This window comes from Toxotes jaculatrix, chromosome 12, assembly GCF_017976425.1.
Source record: "Toxotes jaculatrix isolate fToxJac2 chromosome 12, fToxJac2.pri, whole genome shotgun sequence".
Classification (NCBI taxonomy): Eukaryota; Metazoa; Chordata; class Actinopteri; family Toxotidae; genus Toxotes; species Toxotes jaculatrix.
Window position 1 is genome coordinate 7,479,355 of NC_054405.1, and position 12,131 is coordinate 7,491,485.

General features: G+C 42.0%; 1 protein-coding gene across 1 annotated transcript in view; it reads left to right on the top strand.

Annotated features, from left to right (window-relative positions):
- The window catches only part of LOC121191103 (E3 ubiquitin-protein ligase RNF43), a 78,633-nt gene that overhangs the window by 50,014 nt on the left and 16,488 nt on the right, over positions 1-12,131 (top strand). The window lies entirely within an intron of this gene.

Consider the following 12,131-nt stretch of genomic DNA (forward strand, 5'->3'; position numbering starts at 1 on the left):
GACACTTGGTGTTCTCCATTTCTGCTTCCCTCTAATATGAACGCAGCCAGAGCTACATAGATTCCACCCACAATGGTTTAGATGTATGTGTAACTGCAGCGGAGTTGACCTAAATCTCCCTTATGTTTAAGTATTCTACCATACACACTGGCTGGCATATCCTGACTTTAAAGTAGTGTGATTTAAAACTGTTGCTATTTTTTCCCCGTTTTTCAAGTGGTGACAAATTAGCAGGCAGGAGTATAGTTAGGCGACTGCCTTTTTTTAGCCTGTGTTTTCTTTTCCCCTAATTTAAAGCCATGTTTAGGAGCTGCCCGCCGTGGCGACGATGTAGAGACATTCCCACACTTCCCCGCTCCTTTCTTCCTCCTCCTGTTGCTCCTTCAGTGGGAACCAAACAGGGGAAGAGGGGTGTCACTCAAGGCTGACTCTAGAAAACAGTTTTGATTAAAGCCTTAATGGCAACACTGTGTTGTCCCATAAACAAAACACGGTCTCTCCCTTATGCAAAAGTACCCCTGAACAAAAGGCTGTTGCTTCCGAGTGCTTTCTCCCTCCCTGCAGATCGCCTTTGAAATCAGGAGAAGTGAAGGAGGGAGGATGGGGGGGGGCAGGCGGGTTGGTCTTTCTTGTTGTTTTGGTCGTCTGGAAAGTATGCAATGCAATAAAAGCCACTGCAGCCACCTGCATCCTTGCTTCCTTAGTAAGATTCAAAGCTTTTGGTCGTAGTAGATTTATTGGGGATTCATCGTGCAGCTGTTGAGGAGTTTGCTCTTGGCCTTTTGAAGACGATGAATCAGATGGTTTGGGATGTGCAGTGCTGGGTCAGCCCTGCTCTCTGAATGGGACTTGTTTACAGTTTAGTCTGACTGTAGCCCGCCCCACTGATCTATAGATACTCCGACGGCCACAGAGGGTTCGTGTTGCACCACACACACTCAGAATAGACTGTAAACCAAACAAAGCAAAGCTCCAAACCTTGAAGGATAAGGTTTCATTGTTGTTCTTTGTTTTTATTTTGGTTTTCAGAGGTTCCTACCACCGGCATCGCAGGGAGATTCCTTTGCTGATTTGCAGTGATTTGGCCTGTCTCTCTAATGCTCTTTGTTTTACTGGATGAGTCTGACAGTATCTCTGAACTGCCTGAAGAGTGTAAGAGCTGATGCCTTAGGATGTCTCTGCTGCACTTCTAAACACCTTCACATTAAGAGGAAAACATGCACTTTCTCCTTTTACCCTCAAATTGAATTTGTGCATTAAGCCTTTAACCATCGCCCCCTTCTGGTACATTCTGCACTGCCACCTCTCACCCACATTCACGCAGTTGTGTGAAATGAGCAGCCTTTGAAGTTGAATTGAATTTTAAGAGGATATTAAACATTATCAGGGGCTTAGGTTTGGTTTCAGAAGTGGGGTGGGGGAGTACGTTGAGGGGGGTTAGTTAGTTTACCCTACTTACATTCATTTTTAGTTTCAGATACCTGATAGATGATGTTGTATTTGCATCTTTGCTACAATAGACACTGGGTCGTTTTAGGAGAATATTAACAGTAAATAAAAATAGGCTTTTATTTATTTGTTTGTTTGTTTGTTTTACTTGAAGAAGTTCTGCATGCATCTCATTAAATCCTTAGACTTGGTAATGTTCCCTAAATAGTAATTAATTGGCTTCATTTTTTAACTTGAGGGAACATCATGCTCATATCATCAGTGGAACAAGAGTAAGAAGAAATGAAACACCAGAATGATGGTGCTTTCATGTAGCCACGTGATTTAGTTTTTACGTGACTTATACTTTTAAAAAGCTAACCAGAAAAATCTAAAATCGTAAGTGTCCGTAAAGTATCCAAATCTTCGCTTCGTACAGTTATTTCCTGCCGATCTGTGTTTCAGATACAGCTCTCTCTATGTAAATGCCTGAATCAAAACCCTCCACCGCTCCAGTGGTTTTGCATCATTACACAGCACAACACAAGCAGAGGCCACGGGCTTTCTCTGCCAGCATGTTGTGCTACAGTAGAAGTGATCCGTCTGCTTTCCACTAGCCAGCCTGGCTTTTCTGTTTACACTAAAGCCCTGGAAAGGTTCTCAAGCTAAGTCACAGAGCAACACATGACTCAAGGAGAAAAGGCATCACAGCGGTGCCAGGAGGGCTGCTCTAAAACACGAGGCTGACTTACTTCTGAATAAATAACCTGTGCTTTTTGAAACACTGACTTTCTGCCACTCACACTGCAGCTCTGTGAATCACCATCAATAAGAATCCATGCTTCTGTGAAAACAGCTCTTACAGTCATTGAGGTTTTGGCCCATGTCTGGACTTGTTGACTCTCACAGAAAGCCTCGCTTATTGATTCTGCTCCCCTCAGATAAAAAGGGTTTTTGGCCTAATTGTACAGTAATCCTGTTTTCTTTAACTAGGGTTTTCATGTGTACGTGCCCGTGTGTGTTTTATTGGATCACATTACCTCAAATCTCCCGAGCTATTGGAGAGTTGGCCACTTTGTGAGGAGGCAAGCCTGAGGATCCAAAGCCAGTGTCAGTCACAGGGATCAAGATGTAAACGACACTGATGAAGCATGTCTAGTGTTTGTAATGTCACTGAATATGATACACTAGTATAATTGCTCTAAAACCAGATGACTGGCAGCATCCATGTAAAGCTAAAGGTATTATAAGTTGTGGTTGTTATTATTGTTCCAGACAGCCTGCAGCTTGAAATTTCTTTTGATCGAGCTAAATCGCCAAACGTGCATCTCTTTCATTTGTGTCTGATTCTGTACAGATGTTCATGGGTGATCAGAGGATGTAGGTTAATGAGTTTGGAGATAGTGAACACAGTCAGTATTATTCCCTCTAAACATAACCATGTTAGCATTGTCATTGTGAGCATGTTGACATTAGCATTTAGCTCAAAGGAGGGCACCTAAGTACAACCCCACAGAGCCACTAGCATGGCTGTAGACTCTAAGTCTTCTTATTTTACTAAATATATATTTTTATTTTACATGCACACACACACTGACATTTGGTCACTGTTGACTGATCAGTGCTCTACAAGTACCTGAACTTGTGCATCTCATCATAATGAAGAAAATGGTATTAATGATTAAATTTAATAGAACTGAAAGCGTATTTGAAAAATGAAATGAGATAAATAGAAGACTAAAGGAAGTTTGGTAAATATGTGGCAAAGAAAAAAACTGCGAAGGATTTCCCTTTTTCATAAACTGATTGGACGTTAAAGAAGAAGTAAAAAGGTTTATATATCTTTTGAAACACCATTGAAATTATTTTCTTAATAGAGTCGTTGATTAATGTATTCAGTTATATTTGTGAATCTTCTGATTCCTATTGGCCCGTGGAGTTTTGATTAGTACAACAGCAAATGTAAAAGTCTCCATCTGTGGCTGTAGAATGAGTACCTAAAGAACAAATAACATAAATACTTTCTTAGGTACATCTCATAAAAACTTGCGGTCAAATCTATCTTCCACTGTTGCCTAAACTTTCTGGCCTGGAAGAGTTGTCACAGGGACAGGAAGTGCTTGAAAACAAGGGAAGCCCGTTAAGGGAGGAATAATTCATAGCCCTCATGACAATGTTTTTGTCTTCTCATGTCTGATTGTCTGTAGGGGGTGACACTGACCTCAGGCTATTCCTGCCTGCTGTTTTTTAGCAGAGACAGGGGCTGGAAACACAATGGCAGCTGCCTCTGGCTTCTTTTCCTTCAGTAGCCGAGTCCAACAGCTCCAGTTCATCGGAGACAAGTTGAGGAGGAGGAACACAGGGGAACATCTGGAAAAAGGGGGATATTTCAGCTTTTGAGAGTAAATGCAAAAAGCAGCAGGTACACAATGGACATTTTGGCCGGTTTGAAATGCGTCAGTGTTAGCAGACTTCTGGGTTCGCTTTGATTTCTCTCCCAAGAAAATTCATTATTTGCTTGTCTGTGCCAGACAGTTGCATGGTTGTCTTCAAAGGGATAAACTATGACTTTCTGTTTCTTTCTTCTGTTAGTCAAAGCTGGACTCAAACTTTTGCAGCCTCGGCCATGCTTTGCTAATCGACCATGCACCTCTTAAACCATTGTATCCACCTTTGATTATTCTTTTTAATCTTTCAAGCGTACAAAAAAAACACACACCTCTGCATTTTTACTGTTTCCAATATGAGCTCTACCATAAATCACTGCATAAAAAGTTTGAAAACCACGTGGGGACATTTCAAAATCTGTTTTTCAGTCCTCAGAGCGAAAAGTACAAGCCCTTTCTTCCTGTTATCCTGAGGGTCTTATTCTTTATGCTCTTAGTCAGATAGGTTTACACTGCTTTGATCACTTCATCTTGAATGCAACTGCTTCAAAAGTGATGTAGAAGTAGCTCTGGGCTTAAATTTTTTAAGCCTCGCTTTCTATCAAGCACTGACAAGTGTCTCAAATATTTTTGCTTCTTTTAGCTGCTTAGAAACTGTTTTACAGTGTCTTTCACACATTTCTTCCCTTTAGCTCTGCCTCATTCCTCCTCTCTTCAGAAAAGACAAGACTAACTAACCACGTTCCTCTGTTTGTGCCTATTTGACCCTGACGACGCAGTCTTTTCCCTCCCATTTCCTCTGTTGCTAAAGTTAGGCGCTGTCTTAGCTCACCATATCAATGTGCAGATAACTCAGTAGGAAGTACTTAGCTCTGAGTCCAGCAGCCTAATGACTGCCTTCTTTTCAGTCAGTGCACTCATTATGGCTCTTACTGTACCCATGATGTAATTTGTAGTTTGATTAGCTTGTCTCTCTGGACTGTCTTATTTATTTTGTCTTTGAGACAGATGGCGTTCTGACTGTAGAGATATTTTCCTGAACCAAAGTCCTCTCTCTCTCTCTCTCTCTCTCTCTCTCTCTCTCTCTCTCTCTCGTTCCTATCATGGTGATGCGGATATTAAAAGGGAAACCACACTTACAGGGTTTTTAATAAAGCCAAACAAAGGGCACCTTTGTCAGGCCGTTCCCTTATCCACCATCCTGCACAAGCAGAATCATAACCCCCCCGGCAAACAGTGGTAACATCAGCTGTAGTCTGCTTTTGTCCTGTGGTGTTGTGACAGAGTTGGTGCTGCATTGCTGTGTATCCATGCATTTGTACTAAGCATGCGTACATGTGTTGTAGTAGAAGACAACCTGCTAACAATCAATAGTAATCTTTATTTCCTTTCTAAAAACACTCATAGTAACAGTTTTTTTTTAAACCACTACTGTGGCCTGTAATCACTGAAAAATCAAAGTAAATTAGGTATTTGAATGAAAGCAAAATAAATTGAAGTAACAAAAATAATGCCTTAACATAAATTGCAGTTCTCTCACTGCCTTTTATCCCTAATCTACAAATGGGCAGTTCAAAATAATTCAAAAGTTAAGTTTAAAATATTAACATGACAGTAGTTTATGTTGCAGTAGACACTGACTTGCTAACTTGTTACTCAGTCTGGGGAGTTAGCTCTGAAGACAGCTACAGTGAGCACAGCAATGCACAATTATTTATCATCTGTCTGTCTGTCAAGTCTTCTACATTACTTCTATAATACCTTCTTCATAGTTTAGCACAACAACTCCCTGCTAAGCACCAATGGTTAGTCAGGCTTTATTTTGGGAATATGTCAGCTTATTTCTAATTATCCAATGTTAGCATGCTAGCATTAAACTAAGGGAGTGAACATAGTAAACATTATACCTGCTAAACATCAACATGTAAACATTGTCATTGTGAGCACGTCAGCATGATAATGTTAGCATTTAGCTCAGAGCACTGCTGGGCTTAAGTACAGCCTCACCGAGCAACTAGCATGACTGCAGACTTGTTATCTTTTGAATCATCTTTGCTATTTGTTATGAAAATGAATACAAGTGTAATAAGGGTGAGGAGGGAGCAAATGCATCATAAATAAAGAGTTCATTTGTATGATATATTAGGCTGCTTTCCACCCTTTAAGATGTCAACTTAACACTTGGAGGTTAGCACTATCTTTCTAACCAGATGCTCCTCATTTCCAGCCTTTTGTCCAACACTATTGTTTTGGTCTGTCATCCCTCTTTCTTGCAGAATTCATCAAGAATAACTGAAGGGAAGTGCAGATGTGTACTGAGCTCTGGTATCTGAGTAAAATATTGTCGTGATGAGCACCTGTAGGACAAATGGGGCAATCTGAAATGAAGCTTGAGAATGAAAATCAGCACTTAGTCGTCGTAGATAGTCGTGAAGTATCTGCCGCGTTAGAAGGCCAAGGACAGGAAAACAGGGTGATAAGTCTTTTGTTGTCGTCACACAACCAGGAGGGTGCATTCCCGTGGGACTCAGCCAAAGAATATTTTGGACAAGGAAGAGTTATTCACATTCCAGCCACCAAAATACACCTTGGGTTGCTGCTTGTTCACCTCAGCTTGTGTGGGAGGGCTTGTACACAGTTTCAGGAGGATTTTCTGCTCATTAGGTGCAGATAGTTGCTGTATTCATATCTGTTCTGTGTTGTTGATGTCAGGTCTCCAGCCTTTACCACTGAGTGCCTTGTTATCAAAGGGAAACCTTGCTCTTTCCGAGGTCACCAGCTGGTTATGGTGCAAGTTCTCAGACATGGATCTGTAGACAGGGGTGGGGCAGAAACTGTACTGTACACCGGTGTACTTTTAACACAAGTTCTGTGTGACTTTGTGAGCCGCTCAACAATTACTGGAATACTTCAGGTTTCCCTCCTCAATGGGAAAGTGCATTCCTCTTTTTGTCACCACTTCAAGAACAAGTAGAGTGCTTTGAATTTCGCAGTCATGTGTAGGTTTTGGAACAGTGGTTTTGGTGACCTGTGTGAGGCAAAACAAGCATTGAATTTAATTTGTCTGTTCAGGTGAGCAGGTGGGATACTAAAGGGTTGTGTGGTTATAGAAGGAATTAGGTCGTATTTTCTCCCCGGGAGGTTGGAAAGTGGGTTGGGCTGGTTGGTGAGATATGTTTGACCTTTGGAGCAACAAAGTGAGTCTACACAAAGATACATGAAAGAGAAATTAAAGGTTAAATCAGCTTAATGCCACAGGGAAGCTATTGAAATCCGTTTCATGCCGTATTTTACCAGTGATCAGATTTTGGAGGAAAGGTGCATCTCACTGCTGCATTCCTACATTTTCAAAAGAAAACTTTCTGGCCCCAGGCTGCTGCAAACACAAGCGTAAGCGAGCAAGCGTATCTGTTAGTTTATTCATAATCAACCACACACATTTCCACCTGCAGGTGACAAGGAAAATTTGAACTGCTGGTCTTCGAGTTGAGAGGATCGTAACACAGCAAGACTTGAAGCTTGGAGGTTAGAAAAGCCTACAGGTTGCAGCTAAACAGATGTCACCTTGACCTGTGGCATTGTTGTCGTTCAGCTCAGTTCAGTGCTGTCATCACTCTTACCAAAGAGGTGTGAGTGATTTGCAGAGGGTCTGCTCTCTGCTGCACACTCTCCACTCATCCTGTCACCTTAAATAGGTGGAAAATTCTCTGGCCTGAAGGTGCGAGTGTTACTCCTTGAGGATATTTTCAGCATAACACACCCCAGCTGTGGCCGCAGTTCTCATCGGCAAGTCTTGTCGGTTTCTCGCCTGATGCCAGCGTTGCTAAGCTAAACATTGACTCTGAAGGCATGGCAAACTGTCCTCCCCACACGTACATAAAATCTGGAAGATGTGTTGTTTGCTTTGAGAAACGATGTTTTCAGATGCCGGTTGTCTTTTCCCAGGGACTGGCGATTAGCAGCTTGTTGCTCCCCCTTTCTCACTTTTCTGCTCTTCCTTTTTTCTCTCCCCGCACTGACGTGACACATGGGCTGTGTACCGGCTCTGCATGGTTACTGTAGGCATGGTGAGCGAACACAGTCTTATCTGATTCTGCAGCTCAGTTTGAGTCAACAGCTTCACCGCAAAACTTTAATGCACAAACAGCGAGATGTCTACAATGCGGCAGGGTGGGGAGAACTTTTCCAAAATAGAAGCTGTTGGAATATCACCTGCGTGTTTATATGTGTGGATTCCAAAATATGTCTGTCTTCCTATTTTGAAAAACCCAGAAAATGCAATTGTTTACAGTGCAGGTTCACAAATTTTCTCAATATTTTAAAACATCATTCAGTCAAAGATAGTATTATTCTTTTAAATAATAATCCTATATAATAATTATTTATAATTTTCCAACTATCATCTTTTGTCTTACCTCTATTTTGGGAAAATCATTCTCTGAATTCAGAGCTGGGTGCTACAGCTTGAGCCTTGTGTTGTAGCCTTGTTTGTTTATTTTTATATACACATGAAAAGTGCCCTGAGATTAACTTCTGTTATGATTTTACGCTATATAAATAAAACTGACTTGACTTGACATTTGAGCAACCCAGCGGCATTAAAGGAATGCTGAATGAACTATGAGGAGTTTCTGTTTGCACTGAGCTCATATTGCTGGATTTCTTTGATGGTGCAGAAAACTTAGGACTGTTGCGATAATAAGCATCTTTTTCCTTTATGGATGTTTATTGAAGACTTAATGTAAAATGTAAGTCACACTGAATCCCAAAATAGGCCCATCACATATACGCATATAGGTCTTTACTTGAGTTATGACTCAGAGTATGAATTTGACGCAAATTACTTTGGTGTCCTCCTTGAGCTGCAGCTCCACCTGTTGACTGTGTGATGGTAAATGGGCCAAATCAGCAAACCAAAATACAATTAACTTCCTATTATGTGTAGAACATTTGCATGCACCTGTTTCTTCCTCACCCCGCAATATCTTTTCCTCACCTCTCTCACTCCACACCTCTTTCAGCTCTCCGGTGTCCCACCTGGAGATGATGGAATATGATGGGAACTTGCTGTGTTTGTTGATTAAATTAATGGTTGTTTATTCTTATAATAATGAAAGCAGTGCAAACCGTGATGAAGGTTTAGTATCAAAATGTATTCCCAGTCCTCATGCACTTTGCGTGTTGAGTCTTAAAACTGAGGATCTGACAGAAACATTTGTCACTGTTAAACAGTTGTTGATCCAGTTGCTGAACTGCTCTAAGTTTGTTAAACTTGTAACCTCATATGCATTGAACTTAACTCGGTAGGTTTTCCATTTCTTCTTAAGTTCAGTTGAGTCACATAGTTTTAAACGTTTGAAGGTTTTAAAGTCGAACCAGTTTGAGATGTTGCACATTGTACTATCATGCAAATGACCTTGAATTTATACATTATCTCAGCTGTTGGACAAGCTTGTTTACTAATGAAGCCACAAGAAGGGAGAAAATATTTTCCTTAACAAGCAACTGTGTATTAGTAATTTTGCTTACACACCTACAAAGATGCATATGCTGTACATTTGCCCATGTGAGCGAGCGTCTATGCACGCCAGGCTGCTTATCTGCTCCCTGAGGCGAGCACACCACCCTCTTGCAGGGCTGCTCCTGGTATTCAAGAATGCATCTCAAGGCATTCATATTAGGGCGGCACATCTCTCACTTGTCACTTCAAAGGGAGCGTGCGGAGGTCAGGGTTTCATCAGACTGTTGTCGGCGCTCGACGCAGATGATTGGAGAAAAATGCTGACCTAAAAATAGAATGCCGTGTCATGCTCATGAAGAGAGACAGAGCCAAATTGCTGTTATTAAAATATAGCCATGCCAGAGGGTTGGGAGACACCTTGAGCTGGCTGCAGGAGGGGTGGGGGCGGGGTGATGGTGTGGTTGCAGGGGCAGCAGCACAGATGAGGTGGAGTGGGGAATGATGGGGCAGGTGCTGGAGATTTGGTTCCAGAGACGACGGTTGTGCACTCCCTTATCAGTTTTTGGTGTTACTGGTGTGAGCTCATTGCTCGTTCTCACTCTGCCTGCAGAGCTGAAGATGTTTTTCCACACTGGGATGGCAAATAGGATCATATGATGAGTGCTTAATGGCCCTGCAGTTACAACTGTATTATACCACTGCCTCTCCCTGATGAATGAGGCGTTCATAGGGCAGTAACTTATTATTACTGCAGTATTAGTCCTTTGATCTTCCAGCAGTTTGAACCCTGGAGTTTTTTAGAGGGGTGGCTCGTCAGAATAACTTTGCAGATGTGATCGGGCCTGGTCTTGCCCTGGCTATGGGGAGAGGAGGCCTGGAGGTGTGCAGAGGCACTAGCATGCAGGAAAACCTGACTACAGAGACATCACACTGCAGTCCTTGGATCCTAGTGTTTGAATGGATCCAAAAACTCATTTATTATCATATATTTATAACTAATCTCTTGGCTTTTTGTTCATGTCCTCAGCCAGGAGATTCATGATTCTTGCACCAACTGTAGAAAGTTTTATTCAGAAGGAGAGTTTTATCTTCAGACCCTGAATGTGTAGGTGCCGCCCTTGAATCCCTGCTCAGGAGCCACAATAAAACACAAGATGTCGTTCTCGCCAGGACATTCCTCTATTAATGACAAAGGCGAATGGAAGGCCTCATGGTGAAACATGAAGAGGGAGAAGAGAAGGGAACAGAAGGCAGGAGAGAGTCGGAGAGGTGAATGGGTTGATTCAGAGGAGTGGCAGGTAAGGCCAGAGGGCGACCCACGCCAGTCCTGTCTGTCTGCCACTTCGAGGTCAGGCCTAGCAGGTCAGAAACAGGACTGTTGACAGGAAAATTTGTTGCTTTGATTTAACTCTTTCACATCTTTCTCCTCCCTTTTTCTTGTCGCTAGGCCCTCTCTGCTGCTCACATTCCCCTCTGTTTACCTACCTAATTCTCTTTCCACCCTCCCATCCTCCATCGGTTCGTCTGGCACATCCCAGTTCTCATTGTGCAGGCTGAGCCGCTGGCCCTCTTTAAGATCTGCATTAGAATGTTGTTTTTATATAGCAGCAAGCGGAGGCATGTGGAGTCTCTTTTGAACTGCTCGGCAAACAGATGGAGGTTTTCACGCTGCCTTTATGAGATTAAGTGAAACATTCCCATAAAAAAAGACATTTCCCCCTGTCCCTTCAACCTCCACTGTCTCACTTTCTCTCTGTCTCACCCCTCTCCTTCTTTCTGTCTTCGTCTCTGTCTCTTTTACTTTCTTGTTTTTTTTTTTTTTTTTTTTTTTTTGGCTCGCCTCAGGCTTGGGCAAGGGCATGCTGCTGAAAGTGAAGTGGAAAGTAGACAGGTTTGTGTTACCAATAACTACTTCCCCAGGCAAGCAAGTGAGCACCAAGCATCTCCCAGAGTTTAAAGCAAACCAGCAAACAGGTCTTGTGAGTCCGACACTGCAGGCAGAGGGAGTGAGTTCTTGTTTTTCCTCTGCAGTATGAACCTGTTTAACTCTGACTCAGGTAGGTTAGTGCCAAGTGCCCCCTCTCTGGCTTTTAACAGGGGTTTGACAAAACAGATTCACAGGGCAGACAGTATGTAATTCACTAGGATACAATGAGACTATTTAGACTTGCTCGGGCGTTTACCCCATGCTTTAGATTTGTATGGGGTAAATACCCAACAGCTATCAAGCACAGCTAGTTTGAACTTTTGTGATTTTTTAAAATATATTGTCCCACTTTTTTATAAGAATAGTATTATAGAGGCCAGGTAAAATTCAGACAGACACGTGTACATGTGAGTTGTGCTGTCTTACCCACTAACCTCTTTTTGGATGTGAGTAAACATCAGATATTAAATCTTCATCTTGTGAATATGTTGGAATGTTGGTGATGAATGTAGTAGGCCTTCATTATGTGACCTCTCTATTGTACAGCTAGCAGAAACCAACTTTGTAACATTTAATTTCTGCAGTATTTTGGTTTATGACCAAAAACTGGCAAAACTAACAACATTCACATCAACCTGAGATTTACTTTGTGTTTGGTGCTAATTAGAAACCATTAAAACAGTAAGATGCTGAACATGGTAAACAATCTTGCTGCATTAGACATTAGCATGTTAGCATCGTTGTTCTGAGCATAAGCATTCAGGGCAGAGCACCCCCGTGGCTACACACACACACACAGACACACACACACACACGCTATGTTGCAATCCGTTGTTGTATTTAACAACAAAATACATTCAATGAACAGTGTTGAAATGTAACTACATTTCAGTAGTTACCATTGTAAGTTCATTTACTGAAGTAGTGT